This window comes from Macaca mulatta, chromosome 4 (assembly GCF_049350105.2).
Source record: "Macaca mulatta isolate MMU2019108-1 chromosome 4, T2T-MMU8v2.0, whole genome shotgun sequence".
Lineage (NCBI taxonomy): Eukaryota > Metazoa > Chordata > Mammalia > Primates > Cercopithecidae > Macaca > Macaca mulatta.
In genome coordinates this window covers 13,559,534-13,585,546 of record NC_133409.1, presented here as the reverse complement: position 1 = coordinate 13,585,546, position 26,013 = coordinate 13,559,534, and the positions used below count along the sequence as shown (strand labels likewise).

Below are 26,013 nucleotides of genomic sequence, written 5' to 3'. Positions count from 1 at the left end.
CAAGGATCTTAAACAAATTTATAAGAAAAAAGAAAACAAACAATCCCATCAACAAGTGAGCAAAGGACATGAACAGACACTTCTCAAAAGAAGACATTCATGTGGCCAACGGACATATGAAAAAAAGCTCAGCACCACTGGTCATTAGAGAAATGCAAATGAAAACCACAATGAGATAACATCTCATGCCAGTTAGAATGGTGATTATTAAAAAGTCAAGAAACAACAGATGCTGGTGAGGCTGTGGAGAAATAAGAACGCTTTTACATTGTTGGTGGGAATGTAAATTAGCTCAACCATTGTGGAAGACAGTATGGTGATTCCTCAAGGATCTAGAACCAGAAATAGCATTTGACCCAGCCATCCCATTACTGGATATATACCCAAAGGAATATAAATCATTCTATTATGGGATAAAGATAAATGCACACGTATATTTATTGCAGCACTATTCACAACAGCAAAGACAGGGAATCAACCCAAATGCCCATCAATGATGGACTGGATAAACAAAATGTGGTACATATACATATGCAGTACTATGCAGCCATGAAAGGAACGAGATTACATCCTTTGCGGGGACATGGATGGAGTTGGAAGCCATTATCCTCAGCAAACTAACACATGAACAGAAAACCAAACACCACATGTTCTCACTCATAAGTGGAAGCTGAACAATGAGAACACATGGACACATGGAGGGGAACAACACGCACCAGGGCCTGTCAGGAGCAGGGGGGAGGAGGGAAGAGCATCAGGATAAATAGCTAATGCATGTGGGGCTTAATATCTAGGTGATGGGTTGATCGGTGCAGCAAACACCATGGCACACACTTACCTATGTAACAAATCTGCACATCCTACACATGCACCCCAGAACTTAAAATAAAATATATATTTTTAAAAAGTGAGCTGGTCGGGCATGATGGCTCATGCCTGTAATCGTGGCACCTTGGAAGGCTGAGGTTGGCGAATCGCCTGAGGTCAGGGGTTTGAGACCAGCCTAGCTAACATGGTGAAACCCCGTCTCTACTAAAAATACAAAAAATTAGCCGGATGTGGTGGCATGCGCCTGCAATCCCAGCTACTCAGGAGGCTGAGGCAGGAGAATCGCTTGAACCCCTGAGGCGGAGGTTGCATGAGCCAAGATCATGCCATTGCATTCCAGCTTGGACAACAAGAGCAAAACTCCATCTCAAAAAAAAAAAAAAGTGAGCTGCTTTTTAAGGAACATAGCAAAAACAGAGCAACACCACCCACTCGGTATGGTCTGCTGTCATTTAGAAAGTTAATCTTTCCTTAGCACAGGCACGTTACACAACATAGGGGGAAAACTGAATTCTGAAAAACAACCAAGAAAGAAGACAGGCCTCCAAAAGCATATTTGGTGAATAAATAATTCCTTACAAACTTCCTCAGTGGTGATTTCTTTTTTACTCTGTGGTCTCGTATATACTATAATATCAAAATGTGACTCACTGAACTTCAGTCAGGTCACCTCTCCTAAGTCACCTGTAAAATTACAATACCTGATTTTCTATATAGTGAAATTACATATGAAATATCACAAAATTATTTTTATTATAACAGTGTCTTATAAGAATTCTATTATAGTTACTCAGAAGTTACAAAATGCAAAATAAAAAATTTTATTGGTATAATCCAGGCATGGTGACTCATGCCTGTAATCCCGGCACTCTGGGAGGTGGAGGTGATCAGATTACTTGAGGCCAGGAGTTGGAGACCAGCCTGGCCAACATGGCAAAACTTTATCTCTACAAAAAATACAAAAAATAGCTGGCATGGCAGCGCATGCCTGTGATCCCAGCTACTCAGGAGGCTGAGGCATGAGAATCCTTGATCCTAGGAGGTGGAGGTTGCAGTGAGCCAAGGTCATGCCACTGCACTCTAGCCTGGGCTACAGAGGGAGACCGTGTCTCCAAAAAAAAAAAGAAAAGAAAAAGAAAAAGAAAAAGAAGAAGAAGGGAGGGAGGGAGGGAGGGAGGGAGATTGCGCCACTGCCCCCCAGCCTGGGCGAGAGAGCAAGATTCCATCTCAAAAAAAAAAAAAAAAAAGATAGCTCAGTGGACAAGAAGCATATGTAAAATCATTCTTTTTTTTTTTACTAGTAATAACAACTGCGAAGTAAAATAATAAGATGCCATTCTTCTATCCAAATTGGCAGAGAGAAGGAAAAAGATAAACTATCCCAAGCAAGGAAAATGGATATTCATTTAAAAAAATATTTTAAACTTTTTTGTTGTATATGTTAAGGTGTACTACATGATGTTTTGATATACACAGTGAAATTATCACTACAGTCAAAGAAATGGACATATCCATCATCTCACAGCTACCTTTTGTGTGTGAGGGGTTGGGGGTGGTAAGAGCACCTAAAATCTTCTTTTAGCAAATTTCCAGTGTACAATACACTATTTTCAACTACAGTCCTCATGCTGTATATTTGATCTTTAGACTTAGTCATCCTTTGTAATTGCAACTTGCTACCAAAAGAGACCTGCCTCTCCTCATCTATTCCCCTTCTCCTCACTCAGCCCCCCATCCCTGGTAACGACTACTCTATTCTATTTCTACATATTTGATTTCTCTGTTTCTAATTATTTGACTTTTTTTTAGAAGATTCCATTTATAAGTGAGATCTTGTAGTATCTGTCTGTATCTAGTTATTTTACTTAATATAATGTCCTCCAGTTTTATCCATGTTGTTGGAAATTGCAGGATCTCCTTTTTTAAGGTTGAATAATATTCCATTGATTTCATTGTGTATATAGACCACAATTTATCCATTCATCCATCAATGGACACTGCATCCTTAGAGACTTTTAAACATAATGCTTTCCCAGTATGCTCTGTTCTGTATAATGACTCCAGAGGAACTTGGGAATATGAAAAGAGAAGAGTAAGCAAGTTTTGGAATGAAGCAAGAAGGCAAGAAGAAAACATGGTACCATAATTATATTTCTTGTCCAAGTATCCTCTGGTGTAAATAGGAGGCAACATGTTTTCAAATTTTTAATAAGAACATGATGGATTTGGGAGGCCGAGGTGGGCAGATCACGAGGTCAGGAGTTCCAGACCAGCCTGGCCAACATAGTGAAACCCCATCTCTACTAAAAATACAAAAACTTAACTGGGCATGGTGGCAGGCACCTGTAATCCCAGCTACTCGGAAGGCTGAGGCAGGAGAATCACTTGAACCTGGGAGGGGGAGGTTGTAGTGAGCCAAGATCATGCCACTGCACTCCAGCCTGGGCAACAGTGTCCAAAAATAAAAAATAAAACTAAAAAAGAAGAACATGATGGAACATCAATTTAATGAAACAGTCTGAATTTCATTTCTATGGCCCTATACTATCTTAGGGTGATGGGAGATCCAAGAGTATTGATCAAAACAGATTTGCATCAGAGGTTTAGTCCAAGAAATATGATCAGGTCCAGTCCTGGGGCCAGCGGTATTTAATTCAGTCTTTTACAGTGTCTCTGCCTTCATTATAGTTCTGAAGGTTGAGAATTTGGTGTTCTCATTAATTATTTCCAGAGGTTTCAAATCTCACCCTCAAGAAAGATTCACTCACATTCACCACATTACACTTAGTCACCTTTTAGGAAGATGATCAACTGAGAAGAGTTGAAATGATTCTGTCAGCACGTCCTCATCATTTCTCCTTCGTTGTGGTTGACCAAGATTCTGGTCGACCAAGATTCCTGTTTAATAGTTTATTACAAAGGATATCTTAAAAGAAATAAATACGCTGGTCATGGTGGCTCACGCCTGTAATCCCAGCACTTTGGGAGGCCGAGGTGGGCGGATCACGAGGTCAGGAGATCGAGACCATCCTGGCTAACACAATGAAACCCCGTCTCTACTAAAAACACACAAAAATTAGCCGGGCATGGTGGCGGGTGCCTGTAGTCCCAGCTGCTGGGGAGGTTGAGGCAGGAGAACGGCATGAACCCGGGAGGCGGAGCTTGCAGTGAGCAGACATCGCGCCACTGCACTCCAGCCTGGGTGACAGAGCGAGACTCCGTCTCAAAAAAAAAAGAAAAAGAAAGAAATACACAGCCAGGTGAAGAGATACATAGAATGAGCTCTGCAAGGGTCCTTAGCACAGGAGTATCTGTCCCCTTGGAGTTGGGCTGTGTCACCCTCCTAACATGTGAATCAGTTCTTGTTCATGTTCCTGTCAATCTCCTCCTGTTAGGTTACCTCAAACAACACTCTCATGTACAGCTGGGAGGAGTATAAAAATAGTACCAGATTTCAGGCAAACAGAAAATATTTAATGAAAGTACTAAAAATGCATATGTTTTTATGAAATATGAAACGCATAGAAATTTTACCTATGGACATAATAATGGTTAACTACTACAAGGATGATCACTGTAATACTGTTCCTAGCATCACAAAAGTGAAAAATAAATGCCCCACAATGGGGAATTTGGTTAAGTACATTTGGATACACTTATGCAATGGAACAGTAAACAGTTCTGTAAGTGCAATATTTCCCTCTTGTCCTAGAATTACAATTAAGCCACAAAGTTGATGGTTAGAGTGCTAAGTATCCCCCAACTTTCTAAAGAGAGCTGCCAGTGAGCCTAGTGCCAACAGCCACTAGGTCTAGACTTCTGCCCTCATGGTTATATAAGCAGTGCCACTTCTATTGCCACCCCCCCTCCACCATCTCCTGTTATACCCCACAACACAGTGTCTTTACAAGGAGGGGGAAATGGAACAACAGTCACTAGCCTTTGGGTATAGTATGTGTGATAAGAGCCTTTCCCTTCCTTCCCCTTGGGAAAGAAGAGGATGACTTATCCTCCCCAAAGGCAAGTGATGGGGGAAGTGTTCTCTAAGAGAATGACTTGGAAAGATTAGGGAGCCTAGAAGAAGGAACGACTGGCATTGCTTTCCTTACTTGGATGAGCAGAACCTTAATTGATGGGAAACCAGAAGGTGAGAGGCGGAGTACAGAGCCAAAATGAAGCAGACCAGTTCTCACCAAAGAACTCTCCAAAGGCTTGGCACTAGCAGATACATTTGAATATATAGGTAAGGAGTTAATTAGGCTGCAAACAGGGGTATCTGTTTGAAAATAAGATAAAGACAGTTCCTTAGATGCCCTCCTTCTACTTGGACAGCCAGATTCCTGCCCCCCTCCACTCCAGCAGAAACTGGCAAGTCTTGAATTATAATTAGGGGAAACAAGTCAGACTGACAGGACCAGGGGAAAGCAAAAAGAGAAAGCAGTTAAGTCTGCCTTTCTTGATAGTCCAGGACACATACTCCTCCTGTGCAAATAACTCACAGTCTTCCTGTGCCCAGCTATGACCAGACACTCAGTAGATAGAAAAATGCAAGTTATTCACTGCGACCTCGGCATTATCACTGCACAAAACCCTCTTCAGCGCACAGTACAAGCACCATCTTATAAAATCCCCAGCAAGCCTCTGTCTCCTTGCAGCCACCTCCTTTCCTGCTGACCTGCCTGTTGCACCCTTACAACGTATTTTCATACTTTCACTAATACATTTGCCTTTCTTTACCCACAACTGTCTTCTTACCACTCACACCACCAGCCAGACAGTCATTACCTATAACAGTAAGTAGCAGCTGGGGCAGATTTAACAACGAAGAAAAAGGGAGAGAGAGCATACTGAAAGCCTACATTAAAATTTTCTTTTCTTTTTTTTTTTTTAAATGTCCCTTGAGTTGTATAAAATTCCACATATTAAATAGTGTAACTAACAACCTGTACCTTTTCAGCATCCAGAATCCTACCAGCAAAACTTCTATCCCAGGAATTAGAAAGATTCACCTTTGGAGGAAACTGAACCGCCAAAAGAAAGACTTACAGATATTCACATTTGGAGTTCTCCAATGAAAAACATGACCAGCCACCTTATCACCCTCCAGTGAAGCCCACCAATCAATAAAACTCTGCTTATGCACTCAGAACTTCTGATCAGCTTTTTAATGCCTCATTCTTACATGTGAATGGACAACCAAGTATTTCTATAGCTAAAAGACAAAGACCAAAATAAAGACATTTTTAAAAGGACCTTGGAGGAAGCAAAGAAAAAAACAAGAGAGCAGAAAGGGAATAACACACTATAATATGCTTGGAGAGAATAAGTAAGATATTGCACCCATAAGACAAAGAAGAACGCTGTAAACCAAAAGAACAACAAAGGCATAAGGAAGAGCTCTAAATAGGACTGCGAGATCCAAAATGCAGGAAAAGGATTGAAAAAAAAAGTTGAGGTCATATCAGAAAATAGAACAAAAAGACCTAAATAAATAAATAAATAAATAAATAAATAAATAAGGAAAATAGAAGAGAAAACAAAAGAACATTAGAAGACCAATTCACAAGGTTCAGTTCAATTCACAAAGTTCAGGAGGAGTTCCGGAGAATATGAGGTGGGGTGGAGGGGTGGGGAGAAGAAAAGAATCAGAATAAAATTGACTTTCCTAGAACTGCAGGACATGACTTTCTAAAGTTGACAGGGTTCAGTGAATACCCAGCACAAAGAATGGAAAAAAGCTCCATTCCAAGGCATATCCTTATGCAATTTCAGGAAACCAGGAACAAAGAGACTATTCTAAAAACTTCAAGAGGAAAAAACAGGTCAAATATAAAAGGTCAAGAAACAGATTCACATCCAACTTTGTAACAGCAATATGGAAGCTCAAAGATAATGGTATAGTGTCTAAAATATTCTAAGAGAATATTATTGTGTGTGACAACCATGATCAGTCAAACTATTAATCAAGTAAAATAAATACATTTTTTGGACATGTGAGTTTTCAAAATATGTATTTCCCATGTACCCTTCTCAGGATGATACTCAAGGGTGTGTTCTATTTAGAACAAGGGAGAAGAGTTCTGTTTCTAATAGGACCAAGTTGGCTCTGCTTCAACCAGCCCTCTCTGTTGATAACAACTATATGTAAACTCTGGAAAAATATAAAAACAGGCATCTGAAGGCATGGGACAGTGGATAGAAGTGAACAGATTCTGGTGGGGTGCTGACACTTGGGAGAAGGGACAAATATGGGGTTAGGTACCCAGTTTTACAGTTTTCAGACTGAAGACAGTGCAGTCAGTACTGCTCAGGTCAACTAAAACTCCAGTAGAAAACCTGCAGCCCTTCTGGTATGAACGACTAGAGAAAAGTTCAAAGTTGGGGAATCCCAGAAAACATATTCCCAAATTCCCAATAGATACTAACCTTAAAAAAGTCCTGAAACCATAAGTTATTTGTATTTATTACATTTTATGTGTTTTTAAACAATAATGCATGCCCATAATAATAGTGAATCATTTCTCTACCATAGGGTACTAAAAGGTTCAGTAGTTTTCTGTAAAATAACAGTATAATAATAAATGCATGGCTTATCACTATTATAAATCAATGTACTGTAACAAGATTATATATTACAATAACATGTAAAAGTGATCTCTACCTGATACAGACATGCAAAGTGGAAAACATAAGGCCATTAACACAAAATAAATGCTAAGTAAAATTTACTTTAAAATGTAAGTACCCAGTGGCTCACACCTGTAATCCCAGCACTTTGGGAGGCTGAGGTGGGCAGATCACCTGAGGTCAGGAGTTTGAGACCAGCCTGGCCAATATGGTGAAACTCCATCTCTACTAAAAATACAAAAAACTAGCTGGGGGTGGTAGTGGGCACCTGTAATCCCAACTACTCGGGAGGCTGAGGCAGGAGAATCATTTGAACCTGGAAAGCAGGAAGTTGCAGTGAGCCAAGATCATGCCATTGCACTCCAGCTTGGGCAACAAGAGCGAAACTTCGCCTCAAAAAAAAAAAAAAAAAAGTAAGTAACTCAAATATTTAATATGTAAAAGTTATTTTTTTTTAATTAAAGACTTCTGAAACATAATGCATGAATTACCCTATCTGACAGTCCTGATCTTTGCTGGTGGACGAATATTCTAGACATAGGAAAATTATTTCATTTTGCACTGACATTGGTCAAATCTCTGCGACTGCATCTTAAATCAATTTCAAGTTGGGTATAAGTACATATTGCTTCATACAAGCTCATTTCCCTTATTCACATGTATCTGACTTCTCTCACTCAACATTATGTTTGTGAGATTCATCTATATTGATGTGTGTAGAAGCAGTTTGTTTATTTTTGTCACTGTATTGTATTGCATAAAAATATCACAATTTATTATCATTTTACCGGTGATGGGTGCATTTGTCTGCTAGGGCTGCCATAACAAAATACCACAGACTGAGTGGCTTAAGCAACATATGTATACATATATATATATATATATATTTTTTTTTTTTTTTTCTTCTCACAGTTCTGGAGGCTAGATAGAGGCCAAGATCAAGGTGCTGCCAGGATCGATTTCTGGTGAGGGCTCTCTTTCTGGCTTGCAGATGGCCACCTTCACTATGTCCTCACATGGCCTTTCTTTCCTCAGTTTGCACATACTCCTGGGGTCTCTGCCTTTTCTTATGAGAACACCAGTCCTATTGGATTAAGGCCCTATCCTTACAACTTCAGTTAATCTTAGGTACTTCCTTAAAGGCCCCTATCTTCAAATATAGTTCCACTGGGGTAAGGGCCTCAACCTGTGAATTTTGGGGGACACAATTCAGTCCATAACAATGAGCATTTGTGTAGTGTACATTTTGCGGATTCTGTGAATAGTGCTACTATGAACATTCTAGTACATTCCTTTTGGTAAACTCATATATACATGTCTGTTGGGCATATGGCTAGAATTGCTGCTTATGGGGTATACCTATTTTCAGTTTAGGAGATGTTGCCAGTTTTCCAATTGGTTGTAGCAATTTATATTCCCACTAGTGATACAAAAAGTTCCACTTTCTCCACTTCCTTGCCAATACTTGGCATTTTCCATCTCTTCCATTTTAGTGGATATGGTGGATAAATTATAAATGACTTCAACATAAGTTGCCTCAAGTTTATATTTTAACAAGGATGGGGCATAAAAACACAAATATAATTTAATTAACAAAAGACTTAATCCATAGTGTAGTGACTCATGCCTATAGTTCAGCTACTAGGGAGGCTGAGGCAAGAGGATCACTTGAGCCCAGGAGTTTGAGGCCAGCCTGGACAATATATGTTTTAAAGTGTTAAACATAATACTTTTAAAAAGTTAAATTAAAAATAAAAGAACTAATTAATTAAAAATAAAATAGTTAATCTAGAAACATTTTCTCAATTGTCATGATACGCATAAAATTTTAAAACCTGTGCTTCAAGATATCTTCACTTTTTAAAGTAGGAAATTTTAAGAACATAACTTTATTGTAAAACCTTTAGCAGCAGCAGCAGCAGTGACTCTATGACTCTAGGGCCCTCTTGTTAGTTCTGTAGTGAAACCATTTAAAAAGATAGCAACATCACCTTACACTAAAAATCTCTATTCAGAAATATATCCATGCTTGTGAGGCTCTAAACAAGGATCAGGATCATCTCATTTTTAAAACTCTGGTATTTGGGACATAAGACCTAAGGTCAGCAACAAGCCTATATGAAAAACAAATGTACAAAAAAAAAAAAAAAAAAAAAATGCAAGGATATAGATTACATAAAAATAAAAATTGATTAAAATTAAACTCAAACTGTAAACATAATTGAAAGATATTCCAGCCTAACCAGTAAAATTTGAGGAAGTAGAGACATCTGGTAGTCAACAGTAGTTGTATGGAAAGACCACAGCATGAAGACGGCACTAAATTTAACTTTTTTTTTTTTTTTTTCAGTGTAAATAAGGAGCTAAATTTAGAGTTTTCTTTTGGGGCTACAAATGTTAATGTTACAATGCTAATGTTACATAACATAGAAGAAAATATCCCGTTTGGCTTTGCATAATTCCGTTTTAACCACAAAGAAGAGTATCTTGAGTAATAGCGACCTGGGTAGCACAAAAATGATCAGGCGGAAATCAATAAATTAAGTTCAGATGCTATAAATCATCTCCCCTTTCTTCTCCTAAGGAGAGACAGACACTGAGTAAAGATAATTTAAGTGACTTCCTTTAATTCCTGTGAAACAGCTCCATTCTGAGTAATTGCCCCATCAGTGGGATGCTACTATAAAGCAGGCCTTTGTGCAGATAATGCAAAATAGAAAGTCTACCCACAGATAATCAAAAGTTGATCACAGTAAAGAAATTGAAGTCATTTCTGGTGAAGAAGCAGAGTCACTCTTTTCAAGTGTTTTTGTTTTTTGTTTTTTGAGGGGAGGGGGTTGGGAGGTAGGGTTGAGGAGCAAAGCTCAACAGAAGATAGGCTCTTTTTTCTTTTGTTGTGCAATGCCCTGATAAAACCCATCCATTTCATTGCTTCTGTCACCTTTTGTTAAACTCAGAAACTGCAGCGGAGGGGCAGGTTCCTATTTTCTATTGAGTAGTACCACTGTGTCTTTAAGTCAGAAAAACCCTGGAATCGACCACTGTTCAGTTGCCAGGAAATTTGGCATCAACTCCTACAGGAATCCTGTGAGTACAGTACCCTGGATGAAAAGCCTGAGTGCTTTGGGAGTATGAGAATCATGATTTATTTTTCCATATTAAATTAGTGAACAGAGAGGAAAGTAACCAAGTCATTTCCATTTTGAGAAAAATTCTACAGCTAAAATCAGGCATTCAACATAAAACTTAGACTCAAAGAAACAGAACATGTCAAAAAAGACCTTATTATTGCTGGATCATTTGAAATTCTCAACGAAAATTCCAAAACACTTGGGGGTTTCTGGAAGAGGGTCACGCATGAATTTAAATGGAAATTAATTTCTTCAAGAACCTCCTACTTCATTAGGATTGACTCAAGGGAACAGAATGCTACCCACACTTTGCTTCTTTATCCCTTTTCAAAAATCAACAGCTTGTTAAGGTATCAACAAGTAGAATAGGGTTGGCTTTCCTTAGTCCCTCTCTCTCCATGTTCTCTATTCCAGAGAGCCAAAGTTGATTCGACGCAGAAATTTCCCCTTCCTCTTAGAGTTCCTTGCCAAACTTCCCTGGCAGTGAGCCTTCTCACTCTACTGATTGCCTGTGCATTCATGCTGTACAGCTCTTTGTCCTCAAACCAAACATAATCTGGGGCTGGAGGCAGGTCTAAAATTAAGTTGGTTTATACTTGCCTTAATATAAAACAGACTTGGTTGCATTTCAAATCCTGTAGGTTTGTTTTACATAACGAAATCAGTTGTTAGAATGGATTTTGTCTGAGTATTTATCTTCTCAATCACTCAAAGGCTTAACTGACTGTTCAGAGATCCATTTCAGTCTCTAAATTTCCCACCCTTCTCAATCACCTGGAGAGTAACTTACCTGGTTCCATTAATCTTGACCTGTACATTATGCAGAAAGTGGTATCTAGCACCTTTAGCTCTCAAATTCCAGACCTTCACCTCCTCTTCTCAGCCACAAACTCCCATATAAAATTTCTATCAAATCCATATATTGTATTTTTCCCCAAATAAATCAGTGCCATAACATCTAGAATTGCAACTTGGTAGACATAAAAATACTTCTTTTTAAAATGGAATTTCAGAAAGGCTATAATGATTGAGAATTAAAAAAAAAAAAAAAAGGAGGGAGAAGAAGTTGGAGAGTAAAAAGCTCTAACTCCTCTTTAGGAGAAAAAGATAGTCAGAGCCACTTGGGAAGGAGAAAGGGAATTTTTTTTTTTTTTTTTTTTTTTGACAGAGTCTCACTCTGTCACCCAGACTGGAGTGCGGTGGCATGATCTCAGTTCACTGTAACCTCTGCCTCGCAGGTTCAGGCGATTCTCCTGCCTCAGTCTCCTGAGTAGCTGAGATTACAGGCGTGCACCACCATACCTGGCTAATTTTTGTATTTTTAGTAGAGACGGGGTTTCACCATGTTGGCCAAGCTATCTTGAACTCCTGACCTCAACTGATCCACCAGCCTCAGCCTCCCAAAGTGCTGGGATTACAGGCGTGAGTCACCACATCCAGCTGAGGCCAGGGAGTTTTAATAGCTAAAAATGAACACAGCAAATAACTAAAGACCTAGGGTTGTTGCCAGATCATCTTTTCTTATGCAGCAGATTGATCTTCAGTTATAACTGTGATCTGTTTGAAGATGAAATAACACAATGAAAATTCTAAAGAAATCTAAAAACCCTCTTCTGTATTTTTATATGTATAAGAATACATATTATCTACTAATATACACATTATATATATACACAATATTATTTACACTCTATTAGATGACTGTGGCCATACAATTGGATATTTTGTCAATGTATTTAGCTGGATATAGTGGGCCAGCTCCATTCTGGTTCTCCTGCTGGAAAACAAACACTATTCAGTAAAGGAACAGGAGATAAAAGGCATACTAAACTGACTGGTAGAACCTGATACTGAAGTTTCTACTAGATGGACTTCTTTTTTTGCTGTACCACTTCATAGGTGCTGTTTCAAATAGTGAAATTAATTTCTAATTCAGTAGTCTTGGAGTTAATGCAAGATTAATTAAGATTTAGATGGACATCTAAATTATATCAAATGTACAATTTTGTGATTTGGGGGTGGTTTGTAGGTTTTTTTGTTTGTTTGTTTGTATTTTGAGACAAGGTCTCACTCTGTAACCCAGGCTGGAATGCAGTGGCACAATCATGGCTTATAGCATCCTCGACCTCCTGGGTTCAAGCGATTCTCCCACCTCAGCCTCTCAAGCAGCTGGGACCACAGGCACACAACACCAAGCCCAGTTAGTTTTTTTAACCTTCGTAGACATGAGGTCTCTACATGTTGCCCAGGTTGGTCTCAAATTCCTGGGCTCAAGCAATCCACCCATCTCAGCCTCTCAAAGTGCTGGAATTATCGGCATGAGCCACTGCACCTAGCCTTTTGTGATTTTTTTTTTTTTTTTTTTTTTTTTGAGACTGAGTCTTGCTCTGTCACCCAGGCTGGAGTGCAGTGGCACAATCTCAGCTCACTGCAAGCTCCACCTGCCAGGGTCACACCATTCTCCTGCCTCAGCCTCCCGAGTAGCTGGGACTACAGGCACCTGCTACCACACCTGGCTAATTTTTCTGTACTTCTAGTAGAGACAGGGTTTCACCATGTTAGCCAGGATGGTCTCGATCTCCTGCCCTCGTGATCCGCCCACCTCGGCCTCCCAAAGTGCTGGGATTACAGGCATGAGCTGCTGCACCCGGCCAGCCTTTTGTGATTTTCAATAGACATAAAAGAATTTTTTTAAACAGTCTACTTGGGCTGGGCACAGTGGCTCATGCCTGTAATCCTAGCACTTTGGGAGGCTGAGGCAGGTGGATTGCTTGAGGGCAAGAATTTGAGACCAGCCTGGGCAACACAGTAAAAACCCATCTCTGCCAAAATAAATACAAAAATTAGCTGGGCGTGGTGGCACGTGTCTGTAGTCCCAGCTACTCAGTAGGCTGAGGTGGGAAAATGGCTTGAGTCTAGGAGAAGGAGGCTGCAGTGAGCTGAGATGGCACCACTGCACTCCAGCCTGGGCTACTACTGAGCCAGACCCTGTCTCAAAAACAAACAAACAACAGCAAGAAACAGCCTACTGGATCATGTCCTATAAAATATAAAACAAAAAGTTGTTGTTTTGTTGTTTATAATATACAGCTATAAGTGTACAACAGGGCTTTACTCACTCATAAAATATCAACAGGAGTTCTTATGACAAACATACTACTGTGCATCTACTTTTGAGAACCAACTATATTTCCCCACCATAGAGCCCTTTCCCCTCCCAGGTGTTCTTTGAGCACAAATTCATTACCATTACTGATCATCTACTTATCAAAAACACATAGCAACACACAATGCTTTGATTTGAATCTGAGACATTTCAATTTGAATACTTTGTACTTCTCATAGCAATAAATAGTTCTTCACTAAGAAAGTAACAAAAATACAGTGAAAAAAGTATTGAAAAAATTAAAATGTTATTTAAAAAAGAGTCAGATTTAGCCCCAGCTACATGAGAGGCTGAAAGGCTGAGACAGGAGGACTTTTTTTGTTGTTGTTGCTATTGTTGTTGTTGTTGTTGTTGAGATGGAGTCTTGCTCTGTCACCCAGGCTGCAGTGCAGTGGCGTGATCTCGGCTCACTGTAAGCTCCGTCTCCCGGGTTCATGCCATTCTAACCTGTCTCATCCTCCCAAGCAGCTGGGACTACAGGCGCCCGCCACCATGCCCGGCTAATTTTTTTTTTTTTTTTTTGTATTTTTAGTAGAGACGGGGTTTCACTGTGTTAGCCAGAATGGTCTCGATCTCCTGACCTTGTGATCCACCCGCCTCGGCCTCCCAAAGTGCTGGGATTACAGGCGTGAGCCACTGCACCTGGCCGGGAGGACTTCTTGAGCCCAGGAGTTTGAGACTATCCTGGGCAACATAGTGAGACCTTGTCTCAAAAAATCAAAAAACAGAAAACACGGCCGGGCGCGGTGGCTCAAGCCTGTAATCCCAGCACTTTGGGAGGCCGAGACGGGCGGATCACGAGGTCAGGAGATCGAGACCATCCTGGCTAACACGGTGAAACCCCGTCTCTACTAAAAAATACAAAAAAAAAAAACAAAAAAAAAACAAAAAACAGAAAACACTTAATGTAAAAGACAGCAGTAAAGGAAGAATAGAGGAGGGGAAATGAAACAGGAAACAAAGAAAACAAAAAGTAAAAAGCAAATGTAAATTTAATTCCATCAGTAATAACATAATTTCCAAATGAATTAAACAATTCAATCAAAAAGCAGAGACTGTCACATTGGATAAAAAAAGACCCAACTATATGCTGTCTACAGGAGACAGCTTTTAGATTCAGAGATACAAATAGACTCCTGATGTTTTTCTATTCTATTTCATTAATTTCTACTAATCTTTATTATCTACATCTCCTTTAAACTAAAGGTTCCCTATCCATCTCTCTTTTTCTTATTTATTTGTTAAAGAAGCAATTGATTTATGTCATTTAAAATTGCATCTTGATAAGCTATAAAATAAATTTTAAAAATAAGTATAATACCCTATCACACCTAACAAAGTTAATAATAATTCCTCAGTGTCAATGAAACATCCTGTAGTATTTGCATTTTTTTTTTATTGTGCTGTAGGTTTTTTTGTTGTTTTGTCTTTGTTTTCATTCTGATAGTTGGTGTGATTCAGGATCCACATAAGGCCCATGCGCTGTGATTGGTTGATATGTTTCTACGTCTCCTTTAAACTAAAGGTTCCCTATCCATCTCTCTCTTTTTTTTTATTTGTTGAAGAAGCAATTGATTTATGTCATTTAAAAAATCTACAGTCTACATTTTGATGGATGTATTCCTGTGATGTTATTGAACATATTCCATTGCCCCTATATTTCCTGTAAATGGATAAAATTCAGGTCTCATTTTGTAGCAATTATTATAGAATTTGTGATCATTAACTAGATCCATTAAACTATGAGTGTTTTACAAAATGGTGATATTCTAATACTATTCTAATTCTCTCAAGATTTTTTCAATTGCTACCCAGAAAACTTTTATAAAGAGAAGCTTGCCCTCATCAACTACTTTGTTATACTATGGATCAGTTATTTTAAAACAGGCAGGAAAAAATACTTGACTCTTTCCTTTTACTACCAATTTTTCAGAATAAAGGTCTAGACATTTTCACTTCTGGCCGTGATGGAATAACAGGGCCCAGAGTTACCTATCTGCCATAAACAACTAGAAACGATCTAAAATATATGAAACAATGGTTTGCAGACACTGGATAACAAAAAGCACAGTACAGCAATCCCCAGCAAAGGGAAACAAATCAGTTTAGCCTCAATTTACTGCCTGGTGAGTTTCCAGACTTCAGGAGTAGGGACACAAACACAGCTCAGCATTTGGGAGGTTGAGAAAACGGAATTCAGCATTTGGGGAGGCTAGTGCAGCTAGAATTTGCAAGGTATAATACTGGAAAAAAAAGATATAGAGACAGAAGTCCAGGGATCTGCAGAGGGCTTCCCTGAGTCTTTAGCTGAGTACTAATCTGTGTATGCCTAAGAAGCAACTACTTGAAATGGTGAGGTGGGAAAGGACTCACTGGAATCACAAAGCATTACCCCTGGAGCTCATAAATGGCCAGGAATAGTTTATGTTCCCTCTAGTCAGAGTAGAAAGTCCTACAAAATATAGTGTATAAGGTGGAACTCTCAGAAGGGTATTGCTTCAGGAATAACTAGGCCTAGAATAAAGGCACTCTGGTTCTACTTTACACAGCCTAGCCTCAAGAGGATAAAATTGTTTCCAAGTAACTTAACTGTGTCCCAGAACACAGTCCTAAAATACTTAAAGGAATACAAAAACTCTAGTACCAAACAATATAAAATTCACAATATCTGAAATGCAATTTAAAAAACAAGCATGAAAAGCAGGAAAATCAACTCATAAAAAGGACAAAAATTGATCAATAGAAACAGACCCAGAAATGACATAGATGATAGTATTAGCAGACAAACACATTAAAACCACAATTATAAATATGCTGCATATGCTCAGTAAGGTAGAGGAAGGCATGAGTATAAGAACAAACAAAGAAGATATGAAAAAAGAAACCTCCCGGCATGGTGGTGTGTGTCTGTAGTCCCAACTACTGGGAGGCTAAAGTGGGAGAATCTCTTCAGTCCATGATCTCAAGACCAGCCTGGGCAACACAGCAAGACCTTGCCTTTTAAAAAAGAAAAGAAAAAAAAAAGGGAAAGAAACCCAAGTTTAGCATTTAACAAGGAAAAAAGCCACCTCTAACATGGACAAATACACTGGATTATAATTAATAGCAGATTAGACACTGCAAAAGAAACTACGCAAAATGAAACACAAACACAGGAAGAGAAAAAGAATGAAAAAAGTGAACAGAGCATCAGAGAGCTGTGGAATAATATAAAGAGGTCTAATGTAAGTGTAACTGGAGCTCCAGAAATTGAAGAGGAGGGGAAGGGATGGGGAGAAATTGTAAAGAAATAAGAGAAAATTCTCCAAATCAAATGAAAACTATAAACCTACACATCCAAGAAGCACAACCAAATTCAGGCAAAAGAAACATGCTGAAAACCATACCAATGCACATCATAATAAAACTGTTTAAAAACAAGATAAAAATAAAATTGTAGAAGCAGACAGTGATAAGACTTATGTCCTTATGTAGAGAAGGACAAAGAATGACAGTAGATTTCTCATGGAAACAATGCAAGCCAGAAGAGAAGAAAGCAATATCACTAAAGTCCTATAAAACAAAAAGTGGAGGAAAGAAGAAAAAGAGAGGACGGAAGGGAGAAAAGGGGGGAGGAAGGAAGGGAGAAAAGGGGGAAGGAAGAAAGGAAAGCCAGCCAGCCTGTCCGCCTAGAATTCTCTAGCCAGCAAGAATCTTTCAAAATAAAAGCAAAACAAAAACATTAATATGAGAAAATTCATCACCAGCAGATAACTACTATAAGAAATGTTAAACAGAGTCCTTTAGGAAAAAGAGAAATTATATCAGGTGGAAATGTCAATCTATATAACAGAATGAAGAGTACAAGAAATAGTAAATATGTAGGTAAATTATAAGACTTTTTTCTTATTTTAAAAATCTCTTTAAAGGATTATTGACTGTTTAAGCAAAAGTAATGACAATATATTACAGAGTTTATAACTTAAAAAGAAAATAGAGTACTGCATATAATAATATTATATAATAAAATATACAATTACATAATAAAATAACAGAAAAGACAATAAAAGCACAGAGCCCAGGATAGTAAAAATGGAAGTATACTGTAGGTTTTTACGTTATACATCAAGTGGTATACTCTTACTTGAAGGCAAGCTATGATAAGTTAAAGGTGCTTATGCTAAGCCCTAAAGTGACTTTTAAAAGAAAAAAATCAAGGAGGTATAGCTAATAAGAGGTAAAAGGGAATCTTAAAAAAATAACTAATATGAAGTCAGAAAAAGAGGGAAACTGGAAAAAACAACAGATGGGACAATAGAAAACAAATAGCAAACAACATGGATTAACTTTGAAAACATTACGCTAAATGAAAGAAGCCAGGCACAAAGACCACTTCTTATAGTATTAAACTGGTAAGAACAGATACTACACTTGATCTTAACCAAAAGGCTGAGAAGTAATATACATCGTATATAGAGTGGCACATTACTTAGCAATGGTGATATGTTTTAAGAGTGTTATTAGGTGATTTTGTCATCATGCAATCATGCAGACATGATAGAGTATACTGACACAAACCTAGATGGCATAGCCTGCTACACGCTTGTGCTACACGCTTTTGCTACACGGTATAGCCTAATGCTCCTAGGCTATAAACCTATACAGCATTTTACTGTACTAAATATTGTAAGCAACTGTAATATAATGGCAAGTATTTGTGTATCTAAACATAGAAAAGATACAATAAAAATACAGTATTGTAATCTTATGGGACCACCATCATATCTGTGATATGGTCCATCATTGGCTAAAATATTACTATGCAGTGTGTGACTATATTACATCTTATGTGATTCCATTTATATGAGATATATAAGATAGGCAAATTCCATAGAGACGGAAGGTAGATTGACAGAGGGTAGAGGGGTGAGAGGTATGACTACTAACAGTTATGAGTTTCTTTCTGGGGTGATAAAAATGTTCTGAAATTAGATAGTGGTGATGGTAGTACAACTCTAAATATACTAACAAACCACTGAGTTATAGACTTTAAAAGGATGAATTGTATCTCAATAATTTTTTTTCTAAAAAGTACCAAAAAAAAACCCCAAACAAGTAGCAAGATAGTATATTTAAACCCAGCCATATCAACAATCGCATCAAGTGTAAATGGTTTAAATATCCCCAATTAAAAGAAAAAGATTGTCAGATTGCATAAAAAATAAATACCCAAATACATGTTGCCAACAAGAAACCCATTTTAATATAAAGACACAGATAGGCTGAAAGTAAAAAGATGAGAAAAGATATATCATGCAAACCCTAATTTTTAAAAAGCTGAAGTGGCTACATTAATATTAAGCATAGAGATTTTAGAGAAAGGAATATCACCAGGAACAATGAGGTTCATTTCATAATGATGAAGAGGTCAATTCATCAAGAGAACATATCATTCCTAAACATTTATGTACCTAATAATAGAGCTTCAAAATACATGAAGCAAAACCAGACAGAACTGTAAGGGGAAATAGAAAAATCCATAATTATACTTGGAAATTTCAGCACCTCTTTCTCAATAATTAATAGAAAAAGTAGACAAAAAAATCAGTAAGAATATAGGAGATTTGAACAACCCTATCAACCAACTTGACCCAATGGCATTTAAAGTACACACTACTAACAATAGCAGAATACATAATCAAGTGCATGAGAAACTTGTTCCAAGATGCATCATATTCTGGGCCATAAAGCAAGCCTCAATAAATTCAAAAGGATTCAAATCATACAACATAGACTCTGTAACCATAATTAGTTAAATTTGGGAATCATTAACAGAAAGATGTATAAAAAAAATCACCAAACGTTTGGAAAATAAATAACACACTTTTAATAACCCATGGATCAAAAAATAAATCACGAGAGAAAACATGACATAATAAAACGTGTGAGATGCATCTAAAGTAGTAAAGAGAAATTTATAGTTTTAAAATGCTTATGTAAGAGCAGAAAGGTTTAAAATCAAGGACTTAACCTTCTACCTTAAAAAATTAGAAAAAGAAGAGCAAATTAAATCCAAACTAAGCAGAATAAACGAAATAATGAAAGTTCAGAAATTAAGGATATAGAAAACAGAAAGTAGTAATAAAGAAAATCAGCACAACAAAAGCAGTTTCGCTGGGAAGATCAGTAGACTTACAACTGCAGTAAGCATGATCAGAAAAAAAAAGAGAAGGATATCTTTTTAAAAATCTTTTGATTATGAAAAATTTTACACATTAAACACATGTGAAGAGAATAGTACTATTAAAATCTCAATGTAATAATCACCCACTCAACGCATGGCATGGTCAATCTTGTTTCCTCTATACCTCCCCTCAATTCCCCTACACTGGATTATTTTGAAGCAAATCCTAGACATTGTATTATTTCATCTGTAAATATTTTCATTTACGATTACTTCTTAAGTAGAAAAACCTAAATGTTCTTCTGTGCCATGATGCTAAGAAGTAAAACATAGTCTGTAAACATCAAAAATATCCCAAATATCTTCATCCCTTCCCCAGACTGAGGAGTTAGCCAGACAACAGTCAGAACCTCAAGAAAGTAGACAGTTTATTTGATTGCCAGAGACAGAAATTCTATGTCTTGCTCTTTGAGAAACAGACTTCAGGGCCAGGCGCGGGGGCTCACTCCTGTAATCCAGCACTTTGGGAGGCTGAGGCGGGCGGACTGCTTGAGGTCAGGAGTTTGAAACCACCTGGCCAACATGGTGAGACCCCAGCTCTACTAAAAATACAAAAATTAGCTGGGCATGGTGGCATGTGCCTGTAATCCCAGCTACTCGGGAGGCTGAGGCACGAGAATCGCTCAAACCTGGGAGGCAGAGGTTCCAGTGAGTCAAGATCACGCCACGGCACTCCAGCCTGGGCAACAGAGTGAGATCCTGTCTCTATAATAACAATAAAAAAAAGAACAGACTTCAGGAAGGCCTAGTGACTGGTGTTGCTGAAGGATGGGAAACTGACCTTTGATTTACACTGACAATAAACATTCAGTTACGGCTTAGGGTTTGCACCTGGTAATTGTACCTGGCAAGCAGGCAGGCACATAGCCAGAGTCTCCACAGCAATCGAGACTTACCAGAAGGGTGTAAACCCACTCACCTAAGAATGACAAAGGTGATAAGGTGATCTAATGGGACCCTTATCTTGATCAGGTGCTCATTGTCACCTAATGGGCCCTCAAAGGCCAGAAAAACTTAAAGTTTCAATTGGGAATATGCTCTATTATCTTCTGTTTTGTGCAAGTGTCTCCATGTGGATACATTTCTGCAACCTTGACTACTAAACAAATTTTATAGTCTTAAACCATGTAGTATTTCTCCATTGATACCATCACTATTCCATTGTGACACGATGCAGACTAGTGTGAGAAGTAGAAATGATATGAATATAATGGAGTCTAAAAGACACATGAGAGAATTTAAGGAGCTGGAGGAGGAGTAGAGCTGGCTCATATTTGGTGTAAGACCATAACATTTTTGTTGTAGAGGATGAGATAAATTATTTCAATGGGGTGTGCATACTGCCTGCTACAGGACTCTGGGCAGTCTAGCACAACATATTGAAACAAATTACAGCCTAAACGGAAGGGGGCCAGACTTAACCATTTTCAAGTTGCTTGCACTGGTAAATGTTTCAGAGGTTCTTCAATGGGAATTGAAATGGGAAATGACTGGGCTAGCTGTCTAACTGGTAAGAAAAACTGAGACTGAAACTGCAGATTCCAATGTCTAGGAGAGAACTGTAATGGTAATGATGGGTGATGAAGAGAAGGTACCAAGCTGTCCTAGTGTTATGCCCAGACAGTTTATTCCCCGAAGAAGACCACCAGAGTCCACAGTCAAAGCTAAGCAGCAAGGATCTTTATTACAGGTTCGAACCTGGAACTCTCCCTCGCTCGTGAAACGAGACGGGCAGGAGAGCTCCCCCACTGAGCTCCGAGCAGTGTTATATAGTCTAAGAAAAGTGGGCATAGAGTTATTATACAAATCAGATATATGATTGGCTAGTGTTTGAACAAGGCGATTTGGCTAACTATGATTGGTTCCCGCCATTTCTGATATTTTGGTTCGAACTTTGAGGCGGGAGAGCAGGTTTATGGCAGCAAGAGTTTATCTTACTTAAACACGTCTTGTGACCTTGCCTCAGAACTTACAAAATATCTGGTATGTGCAAAACAAAATCTCTGGTACGTGCAGAAAACCAGGTACTCACAGAACTTACGAAATCTCTGGTATGTGCAAAGATTAGAGAGCAGAACAAGGGTGTAGCGGGTGGGGGGCGGGTACACATCTATCTTTGTGTCCTTTCACTAGACACTCCACTAAACCAGAAGGTAGCAACCTTAGAGGCAGAAGCTGGGTCTCAGCCAAAGTTTAGGTATGGGAAGATGTGACAAGCTAAGAAATATTTTTAAGTTTCATTAATCTGATTCTCACAGTTGAAAGCAGAGGAGTGTTTGTAAATAATATCACAGGCAAGAAACATGAAGTTTTTAGTTATGGGGAAGTATGTTTTAACACATATAAGCTTCAGCCTTAGTTTTCACAGACCTTTCTTCTGAAACAAAGCTATAACCTTGAAGCCGTGTGTCTTTTTTTTTTTTTTTTTTTTTGAGACGGAGTCTCGCTGTGTCTCCCAGGCTGGAGTGCAGTGGCATGATCTCGGCTCACTGCAAGCTCCGCCTCCCAGGTTCACGCCATTCTCCCGCCTCAGCCTCCCAAGTAGCTGAGACTACAGGCGCCCGCCACCACGCCCGGCTAGTTTTTTGTATTTTTAGTAGAGACGGGGTTTCACCATGTTAACCAGGATAGTCTCGATCTCCTGACCTCGTGATCCACCCGCCTCGGCCTCCCAAAGTGCTGGGATTACAGGCTTGAGCCACCGCGCCCGGCCCCGTGTGTCTTTTTGTCAGCTAATTGTTATTCTTTTTAAAACTGGTGTTCAAAGTTATATTCTCCAAAATGATTTTCTATTTGGAACAGATATTTCCCAAGTGGAAAACTAAGAGTGCTTGAGACATAAAACTTCCACTAGTAAAAGTACGTAAGAAAAAACTTTTTTTTTTTGAAATCTGTTCAAAACATGGGTAAATACATTATATTAGCCAAGTACAAATATGTGAATATTTGAGCTGTGTCTAAAAAGTCATAAATTAGATTTTTCACCATTTTCAGGATGATCCAAAATCCCCATATACATGAAAATGAAATGGTCTTGAGACAATTTAAGTTTTAAACAACTGAACAATGTGCTTCAGATGTAGTTCTGTTGAAGTGGTGGATGACTTCAGTGGACAGGAGCCAACTGAAACAAAGGGAGGAAGCCTGGTTATTTAAGGTCTAATGTCAGGTAAATGCCCCCTGTTGGGAGAGACAAGCCCCTCCATGGGTCTCTCCTTCACATCTCGCTGAGTATGCCAAGAACGCGAGGCCCTAACCATTTCTCAAGGTTGTGTGTGTAGTGAGCAACCTTGAAAGATGAGACAATATCTCCCTTGAGACAAAAAGCAGACTTGCTTATGCTGGCTATAAGATGGCAGATTCCACAAGCTCAGAGTTCTTTTCCTGTAACACAATTTACTGCCTGTTGCAGGAATTATCTAGGCCCTCAGCAAAACACCCTCCCCTCCACTCCATGGGGCTAAGGAGCAAGGAGGGAACTGACACAACATGCTAATGCTCATGCTGCTCTCTGTGCCAGAGCTAATAAGATCCTGTGTCTCTGACCCAGGTCGGTCTCTGTTGTCTTCTGACAGCACTTACGAAATAATAAAAGGCAAACCTATTTTAGGTTTAGGCTCGTAAGTGGGGTAAAATAAAATCCCAGGACCAATGCCTGCCCCCACCCCTTTTGGTTCAGTTTAAAACTTCTCTTCAGGTTATGGCATCTGTGTGAAGGGCAGAGTGTTTGTATGTGAGTATGGAAAGATAGAGTGTTTGAAAAGAACCCCTGCTTCAATAGACTTAGTAGAGAAAAGAACCTATAGGACTCAGCCTTGGAATAAAAAAGAGACAGCAAGGGTGAGTCCAAGGTGATGAGAACTCCTCTCCCCAGGAAACCAGTAACGCTTCACAATAGGGACAGCAAAATGGCCTGGGGCAGCATACCATGGACCCTTCAGCAATGGTGCTTCCTGTTTAAAAAGATACGCATATATAAAACAATAACCTCTAGTATTATCAGCCCCCAAACAGAGAGCTAATCTGAAGCAGTTAAATTCTCTATAAGCATGAGATGGGGTCACCCTTGATCAGTACCAGGCGATTCAAAATAGATTACTGTCCAAGCCTCCATCCAGATGCAAATGGAAGCCCAGTGCTTGATTGATCTGTCTGGACTTCAGCTTGGGGACTTTACTGAGTGTTATTCACCAAGCAACTAGAAAAGAAACAAACTGGCTGGGCGTGGTAGCTCACGCCTGTAATCCCAGCACTTCGGGAGGCTGAGGCGGGTGGATCACCTAAGGTCAGGAGTTCGAGACCAGCTGCGCAAACATGGCAAAACCCCGTCTCTACTAAAAATACAAAAATTAGCTGGGTGTAGTGGCGTGTGCCTGTAATCCCAGCTACTCAGGAGGCTGAGGCAGAAGAATCGCTTAAACCTGGGAGGCAGAGGTTGCCGTGAGCAGAGATCCCACCACTGCACTCCAGCCCTCCAGTGACAGAGCAAGACTCCGTGCCTCCCACAAAAAAAAAAAGGGGGGAAAAAAAAAAAGAAACAAACTATGCTCATCTCTGGAGTGATCATACATTTAGCACAGAATAAAAAATTGGACAAGCATGGGGTGTTTCAGTCTATGCAAAAGTTTGGGTATTTGCACTCAAGGTCTCTGTCAATATTACGAACTATAGAAATTGCTCCATGTCAACTTTTTGGGTAGTTTTAGAAATCTGTGGTAATTCTTGATATTATTTAGATTGTATTTTGGATATCTTTAATTGGCTTTGGGAAATTAGACTAATAAAATACTGAGTTGATGAATATTAATACTTCTGTTTTGTTAAAGATCTTATGTGGGATTCTACTTGTACGAAATTCTGAGATAGCGCTTGGTGTTCCCCTAGAAGGAAGCTAAAATTTTGTTTTTTGTGTTTTTGTTTGTTTGTTTGTTTGTTTGTTTTCAGGCAGTTGGGGCTCCAGTGAAACTGACAAGGGGGTAGTCTGGACTTGCATATTCAGGAATCAATTCCAGATGTCTGGCCAGATGGTAATAAAGAGAAACACATGCTTTAATAGGGCAATATATAGCATAGCATATTAAAGTCTGTTACAGGGTAAAGTTAGTAAGTTTTTCGGCAAGAACAAGATGAAAAGAAACCTAATTAAATCAAATGTTAATATAACCTCAGAAAATCTTCATGAGAGAAGTTCTACCCAAGTCCTCATGTGAAACAATATAATGCACATCTCTAGCATCCTGTCTTAGTAACTCATATTACTTTCCCACTTCTGAGATGATTTTAATTGCTCATTCTCCTCAGGGATACTTACATATCTGCCTTCTCCTCTGACTGAGGGATGCCCCCAGGCTTTCTATTCTTGACTATGGTCAAGCCCTTTGGATGTTAAATTCCAGAACAAATTTATCTTCCTTGAGGATTAAATGAATTTATAGATACATAGATAGATAGATAATAGACATATACCACCTATATATATCTATATAAGTGTGTGTGTGTGTGTGTATATATATATATAATATATATATATATTTTTTGAAACAGGGTCTTGCTCTGTTGCCAGGCTGAAGTACAGTGGTGTGATCATGGCTCACTGCAGCCTCCACCTTCCAGGCTCAAGTGATCCTCCCATCTCAGCCTCCCAAGTAGCTGGGACTACAGGCAGGTGCCACCACACCCGCTATTTTTTAAATTTTTTGTAGAGACAGGGTCTCCCTATGTTGCCCAGGCTGGTTTCAAACTCCTGGGCTCACGTGATCCTCCCACCTCGGCCTCCCAAAGTGCTTGGCTAGGCATGAGCCATTGTGCCTGGCCTTTGAATTTATATACTTTTCAGGAAAGCTGGTCCAGAGTTTCCTGGTAGGTCTGGTCCTTTGTAGGTCTGGTTTCCTGGACTCTGGAAACTCTGTTAGTGTTAGTTTTCCTCTAGCATATTTTTAAAGATCAAAACTGAACTTCACTGGGTTAGAATATTATTACTTTTATCAGGAAAAGGAAGGGGTAACACAGGGTAAGTCAGAGACAAAAAATGGCTATGC

The 26,013-nt window shown here is 39.0% G+C and overlaps 1 protein-coding gene and 1 pseudogene across 6 annotated transcripts in view; both read right to left on the bottom strand.

Annotated features, from left to right (window-relative positions):
- Positions 1 to 26,013, bottom strand: part of AFG1L (AFG1 like ATPase) — a 253,080-nt gene that overhangs the window by 71,771 nt on the left and 155,296 nt on the right. The window lies entirely within an intron of this gene.
- On the bottom strand, positions 18,069 to 18,192 carry LOC114677942 (U2 spliceosomal RNA; annotated as a pseudogene).